Source organism: Sorex fumeus, unplaced genomic scaffold, assembly GCF_029834395.1.
Source record: "Sorex fumeus unplaced genomic scaffold, SorFum_2.1 ptg000122l, whole genome shotgun sequence".
Taxonomy (NCBI): Eukaryota; Metazoa; Chordata; class Mammalia; order Eulipotyphla; family Soricidae; genus Sorex; species Sorex fumeus.
The window spans coordinates 24,712,833-24,735,455 of NW_026606179.1; the positions used below are offsets into that span (position 1 = coordinate 24,712,833).

General features: G+C 40.2%; 1 pseudogene; it reads left to right on the forward strand.

Annotated features, from left to right (window-relative positions):
• Positions 1 to 21,667: 21,667 nt before the first annotated feature.
• On the forward strand, positions 21,668 to 21,766 carry LOC130044551 (uncharacterized; annotated as a pseudogene).
• Positions 21,767 to 22,623: the final 857 nt, after the last annotated feature.

Here is a 22,623-nt window from a genome sequence, read left to right on the forward strand (position 1 = left end):
GGCCAGTGGGGCCCTGCTGGAGGGAAGACAGTGATCTAGTTCCATGCTGGCACATCAGGGTCATGCATAAAGCTTGGCTTCTTTCATTCTGCTGTTTTTGTTAATATTCACAGTGATTTCTGTTTCTAAAAGGAGCCCTCGAACTTCGGTCATTGAATCATAGAGGCAGGCAAAGGGATTCCAGTGCCTTTGTACAGGCTTCCCAAGCTTCCTCGAAAAGAGTTCACCATTGACCACACATAATAAATACAATTCACACCTATCCACAGTACATCCAGACAGACAACACCATAAACCCACTTTTTTTTGGGGGGGGGGATCACATCCAGTGATGCATAGGGGTAACTCCTGGCTCTCCACTCAGGAATTACTCCTGGCAGTGCTCGAGGGACCATATGGGATGCTGGGGATTGAACCTAGATTGACCGTGTGCAAGGCAAACACCCTACCTGCTGTGCTATTGCCCCGGTCCTTCATAAACCCACTTTACATAGAACACACAACTATCACACAGCAACACAAAAATTAACAGCACATGAACACCAGTACACACACACACACACACACACACACACACAAACACACACACACACACCCCTTAAGTGAAAGAAATGTAGGAGGAAAACTTAAAGTTATACTTGGGGTGATTACCATCTCCTTGTTGCTCTTTTATGCATTGTCTATATTTTATATAAGGAAAAGGTATTGGCTTCTAACTTTTAAAGAAAACCACAATGTTTAAGTCAGTAGTTTCTTCCGGGGTCTGCTCTGCTCCAGGAGATTGGTGTTTTGACTCCCTCGATGCCGCCCAGGTTCTGAGAACTCCAGGAGATCCAAGGGGTTATTGCTCAGCCCTGGGTTTCTTCATCTCTCAGCTACAAAGGAATTTTGACTATAAGGACCTCAGTTGGGTGTCCAGAGCTCTGACTCACTCACATCACCCCAGCCTGGGCCACCCCCATGGTTTCCTCTCTTGCATAAGGCAACGGATGCTCAGTCTTGTCCTTCACCTCTGCGGATGGTTATCATAATTGACCTGAGCTTGTTTTGATCTTGGTGCCTGCATCCTGTCTCCCACCCAGTGGTTCCTTACTGGAGAGCATGCGGACGGCTTTCAGACTGCATTTTGGCAAATAAGTCTCTACAGTGAATCGAACACTGCGCTAGTGGCGGGGCTTGAAAAGTAGTACCTTTCTTGAGACATTTTTAACTTCCTGCTGCGAGGAAGATTCTGGCTTTGGAGATTCTGGCTTTGGAGACCCCATGGATAGTTACACCTGAATTTAGAAAGAAGACGGGATGGAGTTCTGTTGACTAGACTGAGGAGCTTTAGTATTTGTTATTTCAAGTGTATGAACAAGTCAGCATGTACGGAGAAGACAAAATAAAATTTCATTACAAAATTTAGTAAACTCTCAAATTAGATATGACTTTAAGCTATTCATGGAGACTATTATAAACGGTACTAACTGCCTGTCTTCAAGGGAAAGGTGGTACTGCCATTCACCAGGGAACTATCTTCAGTAATAAATTTGAATGAGATTCTATCTTGTTTTTTATCTATTCTTTTTATATGTGTGCAGCGTTGCAGGTTCTGGGGATTGTGCTTGAATAAAAAAAATGTACATGGAACTATGTTAGACTGGAGTTTGCCATTCCATTTTCTTAGCAAGTTAGCAGCTGCGAAATGAGATTGTGAAGTCTTGGGGGTTCATTTTATGACTGCAGTGAGGAAAATAAGTTTTCAAAGATGAGATATGATTATCAGTTATACATGTTTAAGTTGTTTAATTAAAATATAGAAAATGCATAGATCATAAATGAAAAATTTGATCAGTTTTGAAAAGTGTGCATACCCACATTTATATCAAAATATCGGTAATTTCCAAACTTTAGAAAATTTCTTCTTGGGCCTTTGTAGTAAAAGTTTGCTTCCATTCAGAGATATCCACAATTCTGATTTATATAACCATAGATGTATTTTGCCCATTTAGAACCTCTTATATATGGACCTGTATGGTAGGAATGATTTGCTCAGAGTAATTTTTGACGCTTTTCCGTATTATTGCATGTCTGATCAATATGTTCTTTTATTACTGAGAAGTCCAGCTTTGTATAAAAATACTACTTATTTATCTGTAGCACTGTTTTTAAGGTTTTTTCCCTCATTTCCTTTTTTTTTTTTTTTTGCTGCTATCAACAATTTTACACATTTCTCTGAGGATATGTGTGTGGGCTGGAGCGATAGCACAGCAGGTAGGGCGTCTGCCTTGCACGCAGCCAACATGGCCGACCCGAGTTCGATTCCTCCGCCCCTCTCGGAGAGCCCCCAAGCTACCAAGAGTATTTGATATGCCAGACACAGTAACAACAAAGTCTCCAATGGAGACGTTACTGGGCCCGCTCCAGCAAACGGGAGGGCCTTTACTTTACTTACTTTATGTGTGTGGAATTGATTTCTTTTTCTTAGAAATATGCCAAGGAATGTAATCTGGATCAAGGGTACAGAGATTGTGTAATTTTATAAGAAACTACCAAACCAGTTTTCAAAAGTAGATGTACCAGTCCCCTGCATCTTGGGTTTGTGAGAGTTTGAGGTGCTTCCTGTCTTCAGGGATGTGTGAGGTGACCATCTTCAGAGATGTGTGAAGGGACCATCCTTCTTTACTTTTACTATCCTCAGGTTTGAGGGTCTTAGTGTGCATGTCCCTGGTAATTAGTTATATCGATACTTTGGCCATTCTTCCCTTATGAAGTGCTTTTAAATATTTGCCCGATTGGATGGGATTGTCTCCTATTTCAATGTCAAATGTCTTTGCATATTCTGAATACAAGTCAGTTGACAGATTTGGCATATTGATCCTGTTCTTTGGCATGCTTATTATTTATTTATTTATTTATTTATTGATAGCACAGCGGGTAGGGCGTTCGCCTTACAAGCGGCCAACATGGCCGACCCGAGTTCGATTCCTCCGCCCCTCTCGGAGAGCCCGGCAAGCTACCGAGAGTATTCGATATGCCAGACACAGTAACAACAAAGTCTCCAATGGAGACGTTACTGGGCCCGCTCGAGCAAATCGACGATCAACGGGAGGGCCTTTACCTTTACCTTTTATTATTTATTTATTTTAGTAACCACAAGTTTTTAATATTGATGGGGACAAATTTCTTTTTCTTATTTTTCTTTTAAAACCACTTTTATTCTTTTTAATAATATGGAAAGGCCCATTGTTGTTTTGATCTGCATTACCCTGATAATTAGTGATGTAGAGCATTTTCTCATGTGCCTTTTAGCCATTCGAATTTCTTCTTTGAGAAAGTTTCTGTTCATTTCCTCACCCCATTTTTTGATGGAGTTGGGTGTTTTCTTCTTGTGGAGCTCAACCAGCACGTTGTATATCCTTGATATCAACCCCTTGTCGGATGTGTATTTGGTGAATATCCGTTCCCATTCTGTAGACTGTCTTTGTATTTTGGTCACTGTTTCTAGGGAGATGCAGATCAAAACCACAATGAGATATCATTTCACACCACAGAGACTGGCCCACATCCAAAAGAACAAAAACAACCGGTGCTGGCGTGGATGTGGCGAGAAAGGGCCCTTCCTTCACTGCTGGTGGGAATGCCGACTGGTCCAACCCTTTTAGAAAACAGTATGGACAATTCTCAAAAAATTATAATTTGATCTCCCATTTGACCCAACAATACCACTCCTGGGAATATATCCCAGAGAGGCAAAAAAGTATTGTCGAAGTGACATCTGCACTTGTTTGTTCATTACAGCACTCTTTACAATAGCTAGAATCTGGACAAAACCTGAGTGCCCGAGAACAGATGACTGGTTAAAGAAACTTTGGTACATTTACACAATGGAATACTATGTAGCTGTTAGAAAAGATGAAGTCATGAAATTTACATACAAGTGGTACTACATGGAAAGTATCATGTTAAGGGAAATGAGTCAGAAAGAGCAGGATAGACACAGAAAAATTGCATTTATCTGGGGAACATAAAGCAACAAAATGGGAGACTAACACCCAAGAGTGGCCAAGATTATCACTTATCACTTATCACTTAACTTCCCATTAGTCGTCGATTCGCTCGAGCGGGCTCCAGTAATGTCTCCATTTGTCCCTGTCGCGTGCTAGTGTAGCCCAATGGCATCTGTTCGCTCCGGGAACATGAAGGGCCTCAAACCGATCGTTCACGATCTTGATGAAGAAGTCTGACCATCTGGTAGGTGGGCGGCCACGCGGTCTTTTGACATCCCGTGGAATCCAGTCAGTAACAGCTCTAGTCCAACGGTCATCTTTAAATCTCATTACGTGACCAGCCCATCTGATTTTCGACACGTTGGCAAATGAGACAGTGTCCCTGATCCTTAATCGTCGACGGATGTCAGAACTCCGGATTCTTTCTCTCATTTGAGTGAAACGTGATATTCCAAGCATAGCTCTTTCTATTCTTCTTTGGGAGACCTGAATAGCGTTCTCATCTTGTTTGCGTAGGGCCCAGGTCTCTGAGGCATATGTTAATGCAGGAAGAACAGTGGAATCAAAGAGATGTGCCCGGAGCCGGAGGTTCTTCATCCTCTTAGCTATTTCTTCGACATTCTTGAAGGCGTTCCAAGCCGCTCTCTTCCTCCTGCGCAGCTCGGGTGCCAGGTCATTTGTCATGTTGACCTCTCGACCTAGGTACACATAGCTGTTGCATTCGGAGATGGTTGTTCCATTGAGAGCGAATGGGGCGTCAGGAACAAGGCTGTTTCTCATAAACATTGTCTTCGTAAGATTCAGCTGTAGTCCTACCTTTCCACACTCACGGTCAAAGTCGGCCAGCATTTGTGCCGCTTGGCTGGTGTTTGGTGTTATTAAAACAATGTCATCAGCAAAGCGGAGGTGGTTTAGTTGCCGACCATCTATCTTCACTCCCATTCCTTCCCATTCCAGTCGTCGCATGATGTTCTCGAGGGTGGCACTGAAGAGTTTCGGTGAAATGGTATTTCCCTGCCGTACCCCTCTCTTGACATGGATGATCACTTCTTTGTAGAATGGTGAGATCCTGGTAGTGAATCGGCAATACAGCTCACGGAGGATCCTGATGTATTGGGCTTGAATGCCCTGATTGGCTAGGGCTTCAATGACCGCTTCCGTCTCAACAGAATCAAAGGCCTTCTTTAAATCAATGAACGTTAAACAGAGCGGCATCTTGAACTCCCGAGAAACCTCAATGAGCTTAGTTATTGTGTGGATATGGTCGATGGTGCTGAATCCTTTGTGGAACCCTGCTTGCTCGCATGGTTGTCCTTCATCTAGTGTTCTGCCAATCCTATTTAGGATGACTCGAGTGAACAACTTGTAGATGACAGACAATAGGCAGATCGGGCGATAGTTGCCAATGTCATGGATGTCTCCCTTCTTGAACAGTAGTACAGTCCTGCTGGTTTTCCATTGGGACGGAACCTTGCATTCAGATAGGTAGCGAGTGAAGAGCCGAGCCAGTGTATTGATGAGTACTGACGGCAGGTTCTTCAGGTGTTCAGGTCTGACCTTGTCTGGGCCGGGTGCTGTTTGTTTCTTTACCGACGAAATGGCGTGTCGGATTTCGGAAGGGAGAACGTTGGGAACGACATATCCATCCTGTGGAATTTGGTATGTCGGCAAGTGGACATGGCTATCGAAGAGATTTGAGTAGAAGTCATGGATAATCTTCTCCATTGCCGTTCTGGAGGATGTGATGAATCCATCAGGACGTCGGAGGGCAGTCATCTTGGTCTTATAGTTGGCAAAAGACAGGCGGGCATTACGAATACTTTTCCCGGCTTCTGCCGCATCTACCAGTACTTCTGCTCTTCTCTCTTTGAGGTCTTCCTTGATCGCATCTCTGCACTGCTTTGCGAGCTCGGACGTTAGCTTGCGGTTGCCTGAGGCATGCGCCAAACCACGCTGGCGAATTAGCTCAAGAGTTTTCGAAGATAGATGATTTTTTGTGGCTATCTCTCTCTTGGCGTTCCTCGCACATTCATGGAGGTGCTGAACCAGTCGATCGTATTCCTCATCAATGTTGTCAACAATGGACATGGGAGTCTCCTGGTGGACGATTCCACAACGAAATAGACCACATCATATTCAATCGACGGTTTTGCCTGACCGATGTCGCTGTTGTCCCAAAATTTCAAACGGGATCGGACCAACGTCTCCTTCGTGCAAAATTCTACTTCACAGAGCGGGGAGAAAGGGCTGCAAAGTTCAAAAAGAGAACTCCCAGAATGACCACCAACTGGGAACTCTTTGGTACTATTGCGGCAACATGGGAAGATGCCATTGTTGACAACATTGACCAAGATTAGTACCAGGAATTTTGCTCAATGACTTGGAGGCCAGCCACACGTGGTAGGGGAAAAGGAAGCTCAAATAGAGAAAAGAGCACCAAATAAAGGGTGTTGGGAGGATCTTCCCAGGGTGGGAGAAGCATGCTGAAAGTAGACTATAGACCAAACATGATTGCCACTCAATGCCTCACCTGCACACCACAGGACCCAAAAGGAGAGAGAGAACAAAAGGGAATGCCGTGGCACAGAGACAGGGTGGGATGGGGGGATGGGGGGTGGGAGGGATGCTGGGACCCGTGGTGGTGGAGGATGGACGCTGGTGGAGGGATGGGTACTTGATCAGTGTATAACTGAAACCCAAGCACAAAAATTTGTAAGTCTATAACTGTACTTCATGGTGTTTCACTAATAAAATATAAACAAAAAAATATGGAAAGGCCCAGTTTGTTGCTTTCCTAAAATACTTACTAAATAATCTTTATTTTTTTAATTTATTTTGTATGTAAATTTGTATGTATGTATGTACCACTTGTATGTAAATTTCATGACTTCATCTTTTCTAACAGCTACATAGTACTCCATTGTGTAAACATACCAAAATTTCTTTAACCAGTCATCTGTTCTCGGGCACTCAGGTTTTGTCCAGATTCTGGCTATTGTAAAGAGTGCTGCAATGAACAAACAAGTGCAGATGTCACTTCGACTATACTTTTTTGCTTCTCTGGGATATATTCCCAGGAGTGATATTGCTGGGTCAAATGGGAGATCAAATTATAATTTTTTGAGAGTTGTCCATACTGTTTTCCAAAAGGGTTGGACCAGTCGGCATTCCCACCAGCAGTGAAGGAGAGTCCCTTTCTCGCCACATCTACGCCAGCACCAGTTGCTTTTGTTCTTTTGGATGTGGGCCAGTCTCTGTGGTGTGAAATGATATCTCATTGTGGTTTTGATCTGCATCTCCCTGATGATTAATGATGTGGAGCATTTTCTCATGTGCCTTTTAGCCATTCGAATTTCTTCTTTGAGAAAGTTTCTGTTCATTTCATTTCATTGCCCATCTTTTGATGGGGTTGGATGTTTTCTTCTTATGGAGTTCAACCAGTACCTTGTATATCCTTGATACCAACCCCTTGTCGGATTGGTATTTAGCAAATATCCTTTCCTGTTGGGTTCTCTCTAGGAAAACTTTGCGTGCCATGACATTATTAAATATTCTCTTATCTTTTATTCTAAGAGCTGTATAGTTTAGTTTTTATATTAACCTAAAACTTTATATTGAATTAATCATATCCGTGGCATGAGGTAGTAGTTAAAGATAATTTTAAGTGTAGATTTTGAGGTGTTTTACAAAAAATGCTTTTTGTATAAAACCATAATATCCCTGTTAAGTTACTTGTGTATCTTTGTCAAATATCAATTGACCTTATAGATATTTCTAAAGTCATTTGTTGTTCTATAGCTTTTCTTGCATTTTAATTGAAAACATCGCTTTCTTACTTTTACTGTGTGCTAGGTCCCCCCAAATTTTGTTATTCCTAGGAATTGCTTTGGTTCTGCCAGTTGTAGTTTGATATAAATTTTAGAATGACAAGGTTTATAAATTGAATGGTTGGATTTTGTTTGGCATGAAAATATCAGTTTGGGAAGTACTGTCATATTGGAGGTATGGAAAATATCAACCTCAAATTAAGGATAGCTCTTATTTACATGTACATTAATCTTTTGATACCTCCACTACACAGCCGTCACCACGCTCCAGGACGCTTTACAGACTGCACGGCTGCAACACACCATAAAAGACTTAATACAAGATTACCACACCATATTTGATGGGGTTCAAATATGGTTTAAACCATGAGAACACCTGCAAGGACAATTAGAGTCCACCCTAAAAGCCTCTATCCCTCTCAAAGAGCCTGGCAAGCTACTGAGAATGTCCCGCCCACATGGCAGAGCCTGGCAAGCTATCCGTGGTGTATTTGATATGCCAAAACCAGTGAATACAACAGGACTCATTCCCCTGACCCTGAAAGAGCCACCAATACAGCAGCATTAAGAAGGATGAGGAAGGAGAAGCTGATAACATCTCAGGGCCAAACTAGGCTGCCAAAACAAAGAAGGACAAAAAAGACTGTCTGTACTTTCAAAGCATGTATGCTGGCATCAGATGCATCATCGAGGACCTGATGATGCAAGCACAGAAGATCAAGTACGACATCATTGGTCTGACCGAGACAAGAAGGTATCAATTACATCACGCCATTTTGAAACTGGAGAAGAACTGTTCCTCAGAACACATGACAAAAGGGGCGTTGGTGGTGTTGGTGTCCTTGACAACACGAACTTGGCCATGAGCATTAATTCACTCGAATGCCTAATAACCCAAATTGAACAATTACACTTGAATAGATGTGGCTCACTGCCGACAGTTTCTATCTTCGTTGCCTACGCACCAACATTCGTTTTTGACAAAGGAGAAATTGAGAAGTTCTACATGGAGCTGGAGAAGTTCTATAAAGAAACCACACTTTCTACAAGATCATTGTCAGTGATTTTAATTCCAAGTTAGGACCAAGAAGATCAGCTGAAGAATTCCACATCAGGACCCATGGCCTAGAATGGAACAAACAGAGTGAGAGACTATCTGAGTTCATCAGGTCGACCAAGATCATCCATGGTAACTTACAATTCCAGAAGGCCGAATCTAAACGTTGGACATGAAAGTCTCCCAGTGGATGGTTCCACAACAAAATTGACCACATCATATTCAATCGACGGTCTTGCCTGACCGATGTCGCTGTTGTCCCAAAATTCCAAATGGGATTGGACCACTGTCTCCTTCATGCAAAATTCTACTTCACAGGGTGGGGAGAAAGGGCTGCAAAGTTTCAGAAGCAAACTCCCAGAACGATCACCAACTGGGAGCTCTTTGGCACTATTGCATCAATATGGGAAGATACTGTTATTGACAACATTGACGAGGAATACAATCAACTGATTCAGCACCTCCATGATAGTGCAGAGAACACCAAGAGAGAGATAGCCACAAAAAGAAACCTTAAGCTCATTCGCCAATGTGGCTTGGCGCAAGCCTCAGGCAACCGCAAGTGAACGTCCAAGCTCGCAAAGCAGTGAAGAGAAGTAATCAAGGAAGACCTCAAAGAGAGAAGAGCAGCAGTGCTGGCAGATGCAGAAGAAGCTGGGAAAGGCATTCTCAACACCCGCCTGTCCTTTGCCAACTACAAGACCAAAATGACTGCCCTCCAACGTCCTGATGAATCTATTACATCTTCCAGAAGGGCAATGGAGAAGATTATCCATGACTTCTACTAGGATCTCTTCGATAGCCATGTCCACCTGCCCACATACCAAATTCTGCAGGATGGATATGTCATTCCCAATGTTCTACCTTCCAAAATCCAACACGCCATTTCATTGGTAAAGAAGCAAACAGCTCCTGGCCCAGACAAGGCCAGACCTGAACACCTGAAGAACCTGCCCTCAGTTCTCATCCATACACTGGGTAGGCTCTTCAAACGCTACCTGTCTGAATGCAAGGTTGTGTCCCAATGTAAAACCAGCAGGACTGTACTACTGTAAAAGAAGGGACACATCCACGATATTGGTAACTATCGCCCGATCTGCCTGCTGTCTGTCATCTACCAGCTGTTCACTCGATTCATCCTGAATAGGATTGGCAGAACACTAAATGAAGGACAACCATGCAAGCAAGCCGGTTTTCAAAAAGGATTCAGCACAGTCGATCATATCCACACAATAACCAAGCTCATTGAAGGTTCTCGGGAGTTCAAGATGCTGCTCTGTCTAATATTCATTGATTTACAGAAGGCCTTTGATTCTGTTGAGACAAAAGCGGTCATCGAAGCCCTAGCCAAACTGGGCATTTAAACTCAATACATCAGGATCCCTGTGAGCTGTATTGTGGAATCACAACCAGGATCTCACCATTCTACAGGGAGGTGATCATTGACGTCAAGAGAAGGGTTCAGCAGGGTGATACCATTTCACTGAAACTCTTCAGTGCCACCCCTGAGAATGTCATGCGACGACTGGAATGGGAAGGAATGGGAGTGAAGATAGACGGTCTGCAACTACATCACCTCCACTTTGCTGAAGACATTGTTCTAATAACACCAAACATCAGCCAAGCGGCACAAATGCTGGCCGACTTCGACCATGAGTGTGGAAAGGTCGGACTACAGCTAAATCTCACAATGACAATGTTCATGAAAAACAGTCTCATTCCCGACATTCCATTCACTCTCAATGGGATGAATATCTCCGAATGCAACAGTTATGTATTCCTAGGTTGAGAATTCAACATGACAAATGACCTGGCACCTGAGTTGCGCAGGAGGAAGAGAGCAGCTTGGAATGCCTTCGAGAGCATTGAAGAAATAGCTAAGAGGAGGAAGAACCTCCAGCTTGGGCCACATCTCTTCGATTCCACTGTTCTTCCTGCATTAACATATGCCTCAGAGACCTGGGCCCTACGTAAACAGAATGAGAATGCGATTTGGGTCTCCCAAAGAGGAATCGAAAGAGCTATGCTTGGAGTATCATGCTTCACTCAAATGAGAGAAAGAATACTGAGTTCTGATCCCCATCAACGGTCAAGAATCAGGTATGCTGTCTCATTTGCCATGGCATCAAAAATCAGATGGGATGGACACGTAATGAGATTTGGAGATGACCACTGGACTAGAGCCATTATTGACTGGATTCCACAGGATGTCAAAAGATCGTGTGGCGCCCACCTACGAGATGGTCAGTCTTCTTCGTCAAGACCCTAAACGATCAGTTTGAGGCTGGTTGTGTTCCTAGAATGAGAAGATGCCACTGGGCTAAACTAGCATGCAACAGGGACGAATGGAGGCTTTCCTGGCACCCGCTCGAGCAAATTGATGAATAAAGGGATTTCAAGTGATTTAGTGATATTGTTTGGGGGGAAATATTCCTGTTCATGTTTTTCAAAATTCACAGTTTTATGCCTTTGCAATAGTATTTTTGTTTTGTTTTGTTTGGGGGCCACGTCACTGGTACTTAGGAGCTTTTCCTCTTGAATGCTCAGAGACCATGTCTTGCTAGGAACTGAATCCAGATTTCTGACATACAAAAATTCATGATAGCCATTTGAGTTATTATTAAATTGTATCACCTAATGTTTATTGCTAGTATGTTCAAATTTACTTGTTAGTTCAGGTAGTTTGTTTATAAGTTTTCTAAGGGTATTTTACATATAGAGTGATGAGATTTTCAAATAGAGTGATAAAAGATGAAATCTTTTCTAATTGCCTATTTCTTTATCTTTGTCTACTAAACTAACTAGGAATTCTGGTATAATAGAAACAGAAATGCTTGGCACTTTTCTGATCATATTTGTAAATCTATGAGTTTTTCACCTTTAACTATGACTTAGCTGTAAGTTGTGGGTAGAAAATGTTTATTAAATGGACAGTTTCCTAATAATTCTATTTTCCTGTATAATATAAATTTTATTAAAAATGCTTGTTTTACATAAAGTAACAAAATAGGAAACTAACACCCAAGAATGACTGAGATTAGTATCAGGAATTTTACTCCATGACCTGCAGGCCAACCACACATACTAGAGGAAAAGGGAGCTCAGATAAAGAGGAGAACACCAAATAAAGGTGTTGGGAGGATCCTCCCAGGATGGGAGAAGCATGCTTAAAGTAGACTATAGACCAAACATGAATACCATTCAATGTCTCTTTTGCAAACCACAACACCCAAAACGAGAGAGAGAACAGAGGGGAATGCCCTGCCACAGAGACAGGGTGGGATGGGGGGTGGGGGGGGTGGGAGGGATACTGGGATCCATGGTGGTGGGAAATGCGCACTGGTGGAGGGATGGGTGTTTGGTCATTGTGTAATTGAAACCCAAGCACAAAAATGTGTAAGTCTGCAACTGTACCTCATGATGTCTCACTATTAAAAAAAATTAATAAAAAAATGCTTGTTCTAAAAATCATAAGATTGTTATATATTTTTTATTATTTATTTTTAAATGTAGTGAATTATAATTTGTTTTCAAAAGTTAAGCTGGTTTTGAATTTTGAAAATAATCTCACTTATTTAAGATATATTTATATATAAGATATATTACATATAAGGTACATTATATCTAATGTATCTAAGATATAAATTTAAATTTTCTATAACTGTATAAAATACTCTATCATATAGCATCAAATTAATACATGATAACAGTATTGTTCATGATTTATATTGTTTATGCTATTATTTTCTTGTAATGTCCTTTTTTGCATTTGGTATAGGCATTAGGTTGGTTTTATAAGATAATGAGAAGTGTTCTATCCTTCTTCATTTATTGAAAAATTTGGACAGGTAACTAATCTCATAAATATTTGAGAAAACTTTCAGATTACTTGAAGTCAACCAGAGAAAGTCATTTTATTACAGAGATTTCTTTTGTGGGAAAGATGGTGGGTGTAATATCTTTAACAGATTTAGGAATAATAATACTTTCTGTTTTTCATGACTGTATTTAGATCACTGTAATTTCCAGTATTTTTTGATTTTGTCAAAGTTAACAAATGTATTTTCATAAGTTCTTATATCACTGTTTGTATGACTGTAGGCTCTGTAGTAATGTCTCTTTTTTGTTTCTAATATTGGTAATTTGTATTTGTACTTTTAGTTTTGGTCAGTCTTGCTAAGGATTTTTTTAGTTTTTCATCACTTAAAAGGAACAGGCTAATTTGCTAACTTTTAATGTCATTTTTATTTTTTTATTTACTTTCCATTTAATGTGTTCCTTTTTTTCTAGACTTTTCTTTTTTCTTTTTTTTTACCAGCGATACAAATATTTATTCTTTTTTTAAAAATTTTTATTAGTGAAACACCATGAGGTACAGTTGTAGAGTTACAAATTTTGTGCTTGGGTTTCAGTTATACAATGATCGAGTACCCATCCCTCCACCAGTGCCCATTCCCCACCTTCAATGTTCCCACTATTCCTCCTACCCTCCCACCCCACCATCCCACCCCCCACCCCACCATCCCACCCCACCCCTGTGGCAGGGAATTTTCTTTTGTTCTCTCTCTCCTTTTGGATGCTGTGGTTTGCAAAGGAGGCATTGAGTGGCAATTGTGTTTGGTCTATAGTCTATTTTCAGCATGTATCTCTCATCCTGGGAGGATCCTCCCAATACCTTTTACTTGGTGCTCCCCCCTCTATCTGAGCTGCCTTCTCCCCCAGCATGTGCAGATGGCCTCCAAGCCACAGAGTGAACCTCCTGATGCTTATCTCGGCTATTCTTGGATGTTAGTCTCCCAATTTGTTACTTTTTATTCCCCAGATGAATGCAATCTTTCTATGTCTATCCCTCTCTTTCTGACTCATTTTGCTTAGCATGATACTTTCCATGTAGTACCACTTATATGTAAATTTCATGATTTCATCTTTTCTAACAGCTGCATAGTACTCCATTGTGTAGACGTACCAAAGCTTCTTTAACCAGTCATCTGTTTTCGGGCTCTCGGGTTTTTCCAGATTTGGGCTATTTTGAATAGTGCAACAATGAACATAGAAGTGCAGATGTCATTTCGACTGTACTTTTTGGCCTCTCCGGGATATATTCCCAGGAGTGGTATTGCTGGGTCAAATGAGAGCTCAATTTTTAATTTTTTGAGAGTTGTCCATACTGTTTTCCAAAAGGGTTGGACCAGTCGGCATTCCCACCAGCAGTGAAGGAGAGTCCCTTTCTCACCATATCCACACCAACACTGGTTGCTTTTGTTCTTTTGGATGTGGGCCAGCCTCTGTGGTGTGAGATGATATCTCATTATTATTTTGATCTGCATCTCCCTGATGATTAGTGATGTAGAGCATTTTCTCATGTGCCTTTTAGCCGTTCCGATTTCTTCTTTGGTAAAGTTTCTGTTCATTTCATCACCCCATTTTTTGATGGGGTTAGATGTTTTCTTCTTGTAGAGTTCAACCAGTGCTTTGTATATCCTTTATATCAACCCTTTATCAGATGGGTATTGGGTCAATATCCTTTCCCATTCTGTAGATTTTCTTTGTATTCTGGTTATTGTATCTTTTGAGGTGCAGAAGTTTCTTAATTTAAGATAGTCCCATGTCTTTATCTCTGTTTCCACTTAAAGATATCATTAGTCTCAATATCCTGGAGGGTTTTTCAGACCTTGTCTTTAATGTATCTTATGGATTTGGCCCTTATGTTGAGATCTTTAATCCATTTTTTATCTGAATTTTGTGCATGGTGTTAGGTCGAGGTCTAAGCCCATTTTTTTGCATGTGGTTGTCCAGTTATGCCAGCACCATTTGTTGAAAGGCTTTCCTTGTTCTACTTCACAATTCTTGCTCCCTTATCAAAGATTAGATGTTCATACTTTTGGGATTGTGTGTACGAATATTCCACCCCGTTCCATTGATCTGCGTCCCTGGTTTTGTTCCAGTACCATGCTGTTTTAATTATTACCGCTTTGTAGTAGAGTTTGATGTTGGGGAGGATAATGCCCCCTCATGTCTTTTTCCCAAGAATTGCTTCGGCTATTCGTGGGTGTTTGTTGTTCCATATGAATTTCAGGAGTGCTTCAAAGAATATCTATTTCTTTGAAGAATTTCATGGGTATCCTTAAAGGGATAGCATTGAATCCATATAATGCTTTCGGGAGTATTGCCATTTTGACAATATTGACTCTTCCTATCCATGAGCAGGGGATATGTTTCCATTTCCTCGTATCCTCTTTTATTTCATGGAGTAGCATTTTGTAGTTTTCATTGTAGAGATCCTTTACCTCTTTAGTTAGGCTGATTCCCAGGTATTTGATTTTCCAGGGCACAATTGTGAATGGAATTACTTTTTTCATGTCACTTTCCTGTCTCATTATTTACATAGAGGAAGGTCATGGATTTTGGGTGTTAATTTTATAGCCTGCAACTTTACTGTACAAGACAATTGTTTCTAGGAGTTTCTTGGTAGAGGATTTAGGATTCTCGAGATATAGTATTATATCATCTGCGAATTGTGAGAACTTGATTTCTTCCTTTCCTATCTGGATACCTTTAATATCTTTTTATTACCTAATCGCTATTGTAAGTACTTCCAGTACTATGTTAAACAGCAGTGGTGATAGTGAGCATCCTTGTCTTGTCCCTGATCTTAGAGGAAAGGGCCTTAGTCTTTCTCCATTTAGGATAATGCTTGCCATGGTTTTGTCGTAGATGGCTTTGACTATCTTGAGGAAAGTTCCTTCAAAACCCATTTTGGTGAGAATTTTCATCATAAACAGGTGCTGGATCTTATCAAAAGCTTTCTCTGCATCTATTGATATGATCATATGGTTCTTATCTTTACTTTTTTTGATATGATGGATTATGTTGATTGATTTCTGAATGTTAAACCATCCTTGCATCCCAGGGATGAAACCCACTTGGTCATGGTGTATGATCTTTTTGATGAGTTGTTGGATTATATTTGCTAATATTTTGTTGAGGATCTTCGCATTTGTGTTCATCAGGGATCTTGGCCTATAGTTTTCTTTGTTGGTGGTGTCTTAGTTTGCTTTAGGTATTAGTGAGATATGTGCCTCAAAGAAGCTGTTTGGGAGAGTTCCTGTTTTTTTCAATTTTCTGGAAAAGCTTGAGAAGAACTGGAAAAAGGTCTCCTTTGAATGTTTGGAAGAATTCACTAGTGAACCTGTCTGGGTCTGGGCTTTTGTTTTTGGGAAGACTTTTGATTACCGCTTCAATTTCCTTGATATGAATGGGTCTATTAAGGTATCCCAGGTCTTCCTGGTTCAATCTTGGGAGATTATAGTAATCCAGGAATTTATCCATTTCTTCTAGGTTTTCTTGTTTCGTGGCATACAGACTCTCAAAGTAGTCTCTGATGATCTTTTGGATTTCATTGGTTTCTGTTGTAATGTCCCTTTTTTCATTTCTGATTCGGTTTACTAGGGTTCTCTCTCTTTCTTTGTGAGTCTTGCTAGTGGTTTATCAATCTTATTTATTTTCTCAAAGAACCAGCTCTTGGTTTCATTGACCTTTCAGATTGTTTTTTCGGTTTCCATGTCATTAATTTCTGCTCTAAGTTTTATTATTTCTTTCCTCTGGCCAATTTTGGGTTCCTTTTGTTAGTCTTTTTCTAAAATCTTGAGCTGTGTGGTTATGTTATCTATGTAGGCCCTTTCTTCTTACCTTAGGAATGTTAGCAACACTATAAATTTTCCTCTTAGCACGGCTTTAGCTGTGTTTTCTAGACTTTTCTATTAGACATTTAGATATTTGATTTTAAACATTTTCATTTTTCTATTAAAAGCAATTGAAGCTAATTGCTTATGCTTCATCTCCTGCCCCTGTGTCAAGCTGTCCTCACCGGGTCACCTCAGAGCGGGGCGGGTTGAGTTTCCCTCCCCACCCCAAGCAGAGTCCCAGCAGCTGAAAACCTCCAGAACCCAGCCACAGCCACACCCAAGGCCACCCTCCACATGCTCAGACGAGCCTCACCCATGAGGGAACCAACAGAGGAACCCAGGTATGTGGGTCCCGTGGCTGAGATCTCTGTGCTCAGATCAGGGCTGGGTCTCCTCCACCCAGACCCCCAGTTTTCCAGTAGCTTGACAGTCACACCCACAAACCGCCCCTGGCGCCATGTAATCTCATCAAAGGCCAAGATCCAGAGATTATAAAACAAAGCTCCCAGAAGAGATCAATGCAGTATTTCCTAGAGGCCACAAAAGCCTCCACCCCTCTCAGAGAGCCCAGCAAGCTACCAAGAATATTCTATGGCAGAGCCTGGAAAGCTACCCATGACGTATTTGATAAGTCACAAGCAGTAATAATAATGGGTCTCATTCCCCTGACCCTGACAGAGCCCCCAATATGCCATTGGGCTACACTATCACATGACAGGGACAAATGGAGATGTTACTAGTGCCCGCTTGAAAAATCGGTGAACAATGGGATGACAAGTGACAAGTGCTATAATTCTTAAAATGTTTATGCTACTTCAAGTATTTTATGATTTACAGCCTGGCAAGCCACCCGTGATGTATTCGATATGCCAAACACAGTAACAACAAAATCTCCAATGGAGACGTTACTGGGCCCGCTCGAGCAAATCGATGAACAACGGGAGGGCCTTTACTTTACTTTTACTTTACATGTTATTAATTCATATACTTATAGATTTATTTATCTACTAGTCATGTATATTAACTACTGGAGAGAATAAAAAGACTTCAGTTTTAATTATATATTTGTCCATTTATTCCATTACTTAAAACCCTTTTATTTGAGACACCATTATTCTATAAATATACTGGTAATGGTAGTTTAGTAGATAGATAACAATTTCCAACACCACCCCTTCCACCAGAGTGCTTGCTTCCATTCACCATTATCTCAATGTTGTCCCTCCTCTGCCCTCACCATCCAAATCCCCCATCCTAAGGCTGTCATAAGCTCAGTTCCTTAGATGAATCTCACATTCTGTTTTCTTTGGCCATTTGTTATTCTCTTATTATGTTTCTTTATATCACACATATGAGAGATATTTATCCCTCTCCTTCTGACTCCTTTACTCACTAAGATCCATCCACATAGTGGCAATTTTTTCATTTTTTTCTTAGAGTTGAATAGTATTCCATTGCATATTTGTATCTATACATTATAGTTTTTTTATCCAGTCATTTGTTCTTGGGCACATGGTTTATTTCTAGATTTGGACTATAATAAACAGTGTTCCGATGACCATAGGGGCTCAAGTGTCTTATTGAAATAGAGTTTAGTACTCTTGGGGAAGAAGTCCAGAAGTAGAATTGCTGGATCATATACAAGCTCAGTTCTTAGTGTTCTGAAAAATGTACATGGTTTTTTCCAAAGAGGCTGAACTAATATGCATCCCCACCAGAACTATATCTTTTTCCTCACATCTATGCCAACATTTGACTGTGTTTGTTTTTTTTTAATGTGTGCTAATCGCACAGGTGTGAGATGATATCTAATTATTGCTTTGCTTTCCTTTCCCCTTTTGGGAAGCGATGGAGAGCATTTTTTTTTTCATATATCTATTGGTCATCTATATGCTTGCTTGGAGAGTCTGTTCATCTCTTCTCCTGTTTGTATTTTTGCTGTTGAGTTTTATAAGTGCTTTATATAACTTGGATATTAATCCTTTGTCAGATGAGTGGTGAGCAAATATTTTATCCCAGTCTGTGGTGTGTCTTTTTATTCTGGTCTTTGTTTCTTTTGTGGTGTAGGAGCTTCTTAATTTGATTTGGTTCCATTTCTTTATCTTCGCTTCCATATTTTGGCCAATGACATTGAATCATTGAGAATGTCTCTAGATTTAGTGTCATAAGGAGTTCTTTTAATTTGCATAAAAGTAGATCAACATGGAAAGTATCATATTAAGTGAAATGAGTCAGAAAGAGAGGGACAGACATAGAAAGATTGCACTCATCTGTGGAATATAAAGTAACAGAATAGGAGACTAACACCCAAGAATAATAGAGATAAGAACCAGGAGGTTTGCCCCATGGCTTGGAAACCAGTCTCACATGCTAGGGAGAAAGACAGCTCAGACAGAGAAGGGAGCACCAAATAAAGGGTGTTGGGAGGACCTGCTTGGGTTGGAAGATGCGTGCCAAAAGTAGACGAAAGACCGAACACAATGGCCACTCAATACCTCTATTGCAAACCACAACACCCAAAAGGAGAGAGAGAGAGAAAGAGAGAGAGAGAGAGAGAGAGAGAGAGAGAGAGAGAGAGAGAGAGAACAAAAGGGAATGCCCTGCCACAGAGGTGGGGTGGTTTGGGGGGATGGGATGGGGTGGGGGTGGTGGGAGGAATACTGGAATCATTGGTGGTGGAGAATGGTGGAGGGATGGGTACTCGATCATTATATGACTGAAACTCAAACACGAAAGTTTGTAAGTATGTAACTGTACCTCACGGTGATTCACTAATAAGATACAAAATAAATAAATAAATAAATAAATAATAGCACTGTAGTAGTGTCCTCCCGTTGTTCATCGATTTGCTCGAGTGGGCACCAGTTAGGTGTCCATTATGAGACTTGTTGTTACTGTTTTTGGCATATTGAATACATCATAGGTAGCTTGCCAGGCTTTGCCGTGCAGGCGGGATACTCTCGATAGCTTGCCAGGCTCTCTGAGACGGATGAAGGAATCGAACCTGGGTTGGCGGCATGCAAGGCAAACGTACCCACAGGGCTATCGCTCCAGCCCAAATAATAAATAAATAAAAATAATAAAATAAAATTAAATGTATTCTAAAATACTATTAAACAGTAAAATGGAAAAAAGAGGAGTTTTTTCTTAGCATAATTAACGGATCATGATATCAAGGTCCTTAATCCATTATGAGATGACTTCTTTTGCGCATCATGTGAAATAAGAATATGAGTTTATCTTTTACTGTGACTGACCAGTTTTCCCAACACTATTTGTTGAAGAGGCTTTTCTTGCCATTCCAGACATTTTGCTGCTTGTCAGATTAACTGTTTATATACCCGACGATTAGTATTTGGGCTCTAAATTCTATTCCATTAGTCTGAGAATCTACCTTTGTTCCAATACCACGTTATCTTGATTACATATCTTTATAGTATAATTTAAAGTCAGAAAAAGAAGCCTCCCATCATCCTTTTTTTCCCCCTCGATTGTTTTGGCTATTACAGGAGAATTTCAGTACATCCATACAAAGAGTTTGACAAGACCCAGTGTCAATTAATGATAAGAATTCTCAATAAAGTGCGGAAGAAGGAACTTTTCTCTTTATAGTTAAAGCCATTTATCACAATCCCACAGCTAATGTCATACTCAGTATTGAAAGACTGACAGCTTTTCTTCTATGATCAGGCACAAGGCAAGGTTCCCCACTCTCACCTTATTATTTAAGACTGCCAGAAGTAGTATCATAGTATCATAATTTTCTTTCAGCACTGCTAAGGTGTTCTTTCTTTGTCTTCTGCTTTAAATATTTCTGATGAAGGGCAAACTGTTGTTTTTATCCTTTTCTATATGAAAGTCCTCTTGAGATTCTTCTCTTTTGTTTCTTTAAATATTTTTAAATTTTACCATATCTATCAAAAAGTTACAGTAAAATATTCAATGCTGTGACTTTCTTTAAACTTACTCTACCAAGTATTGAGCTTTTTGGATTGGTGGGGTTTTGACTTAATTATTTTCTAATTTTTCAGCTTTTATTTTTTCAAATATTTTTTATGCTCAATTTCATTCTCATTTTATTCTGAAGCTCTATGTCCACATATTTTAGAACCCTTTGTATTGAATAACAAGACCCCAAGCATTTTTTCTTTACTAAAGACTGCAACACCATTTCCTATTTAATACTATAGAAAACTCAATGGGAGTATAGTATTTAATTGTATGAACTATAAGAATTTACTTTTTGTGGCATGCCCTTCTGATACAGGTACCATACATTTTAAAATATACTTTTTTTTTCCTTTTGACTGTTGGGCTGGAGTGATAGCACAGCGGTAGGGTGTTTGCCTTGCACGCAGCCAACATGGCCGACCCGAATTCGATTCCTCCGCCCATCTCGGAGAGCCTGGCAAGCTACCGAGAATATCTCGCCCCCACGGCAGAGCCTGGCAAGCTACCGGTGACGTACTTGATATGCCAGACACAGTAACAAGTCTCATGATGGAGATGTTACTGGGCCCGCTCGAGCAAATCGATGAACAATGGGAGGACCGTGATGGACATGGAATTTTTCTCTAATAAATCAAATATTGCAAAATAAATGGGGCATGACTTTGATGGTTAGATCACCAAGACTCTTGCACTTTTTCTGCTTGTTAGGATAGAGCAAAGTATAATATGGAAAGTTCCACAGAGTGGTAAACTGAAGGTGAGGTTTTACCAACAGTAAGAAACTGAATTCTGTCAATCATGGAAAGAGTGAGCTTTATTACAGGTCCTTCCTTCCCTAGGTGAAACTTTAGAGAAAACTCCCTCTCAGTTATTAGTTTCCCCATTAGAGGAACCAGAAAGCCATCATCAGATACTACAGACTTAAAGATACAATGGGTGTCATTGTTTAAGTCGTTAAATATTAGAATGATTTCTACTTAACAATAAAAGAAGCACTTTTCCTATCTGTGTTCTTACCACTCGTCCCCACTCTTTTATTTGCTGTTATAAACAATGCCACACTGTATAGCCTTAGGGGCATTATTTCATCTTCAAAAATGAACTTGCATAAGTGGAACTGAGAAGTCAAAAGTGAGTTCTCATTTTGATAGTGAGATTATATTGTTGAATAATAAAAACTTGGAAAAATAGAGAGAAGATTTACATGCCCCTGATCAAGGGTGCATGCAAATTTACGACATGTGTTATACTTTTAAACAAAGGCTCAAAAGCAATCCCAGGCAGGAAGGATTGTCTGCTCCCCACAGGGCACTGCAAGTGTGGGGGAGGGGGGGTGATTGAGCTTTCAGAGGCAGGAAAATGAGGCTCATCCTGAACTTCACAACTTGTGGAAAATGGTCTCAGTGTGGATTAGGGACCTAAACACAGAACTATCAAAGCCTTTAGGGAAAACAAAACAAAACAAACAAAACAAAACCACTTTGCCTCTAGGGCAAACTTGTTAGGTTTCACAACAAAAGCACAATCTATAAAAGTAAAAAAAAGATAAATTGAACCTCATCAAAGTAAAAAACTTTCCCTCTGTGAGAGTCTAGCTGAAGAAGATGAATGACAAACAACTGGGAGGAAATGTTTTCAAGCCCCATATAGAACAAAGTACTAGTATCTAAAACTGTAGATTATAGTCATAAAGATATTAATGTAGGGTAGATACTAGTACTAGTATCTAAAGACTGAAAATGCAAAAATAAAAAAGAAATAGGATTAAAAATAGAAAAATACCACAGGCTTCTCAGTGTAGACTGCAGAAGTCTAAGAAGTACACTGAATGATGTTCAGCATTAAAAACGATCAAAATTAAAACTACTTTATTATTACTGAAACTAGATCAGAGTGGTACAAATAAGAACAAAATTATTACCAAGTAATACAGGAAACTGAATTATTGCTGAGTACGTAAAATAAGAAAGCATCACAGCTGAGTACGTAAAATAAGAAACACTTTTGAAAAAACGTTGCTAAGAAAACTAAATATGAAATTGACAACTGACTTCAAAATTATAGTCTTGTACACTTATTTCAGAGAAAAAAAAACAAAGATTCACACACAC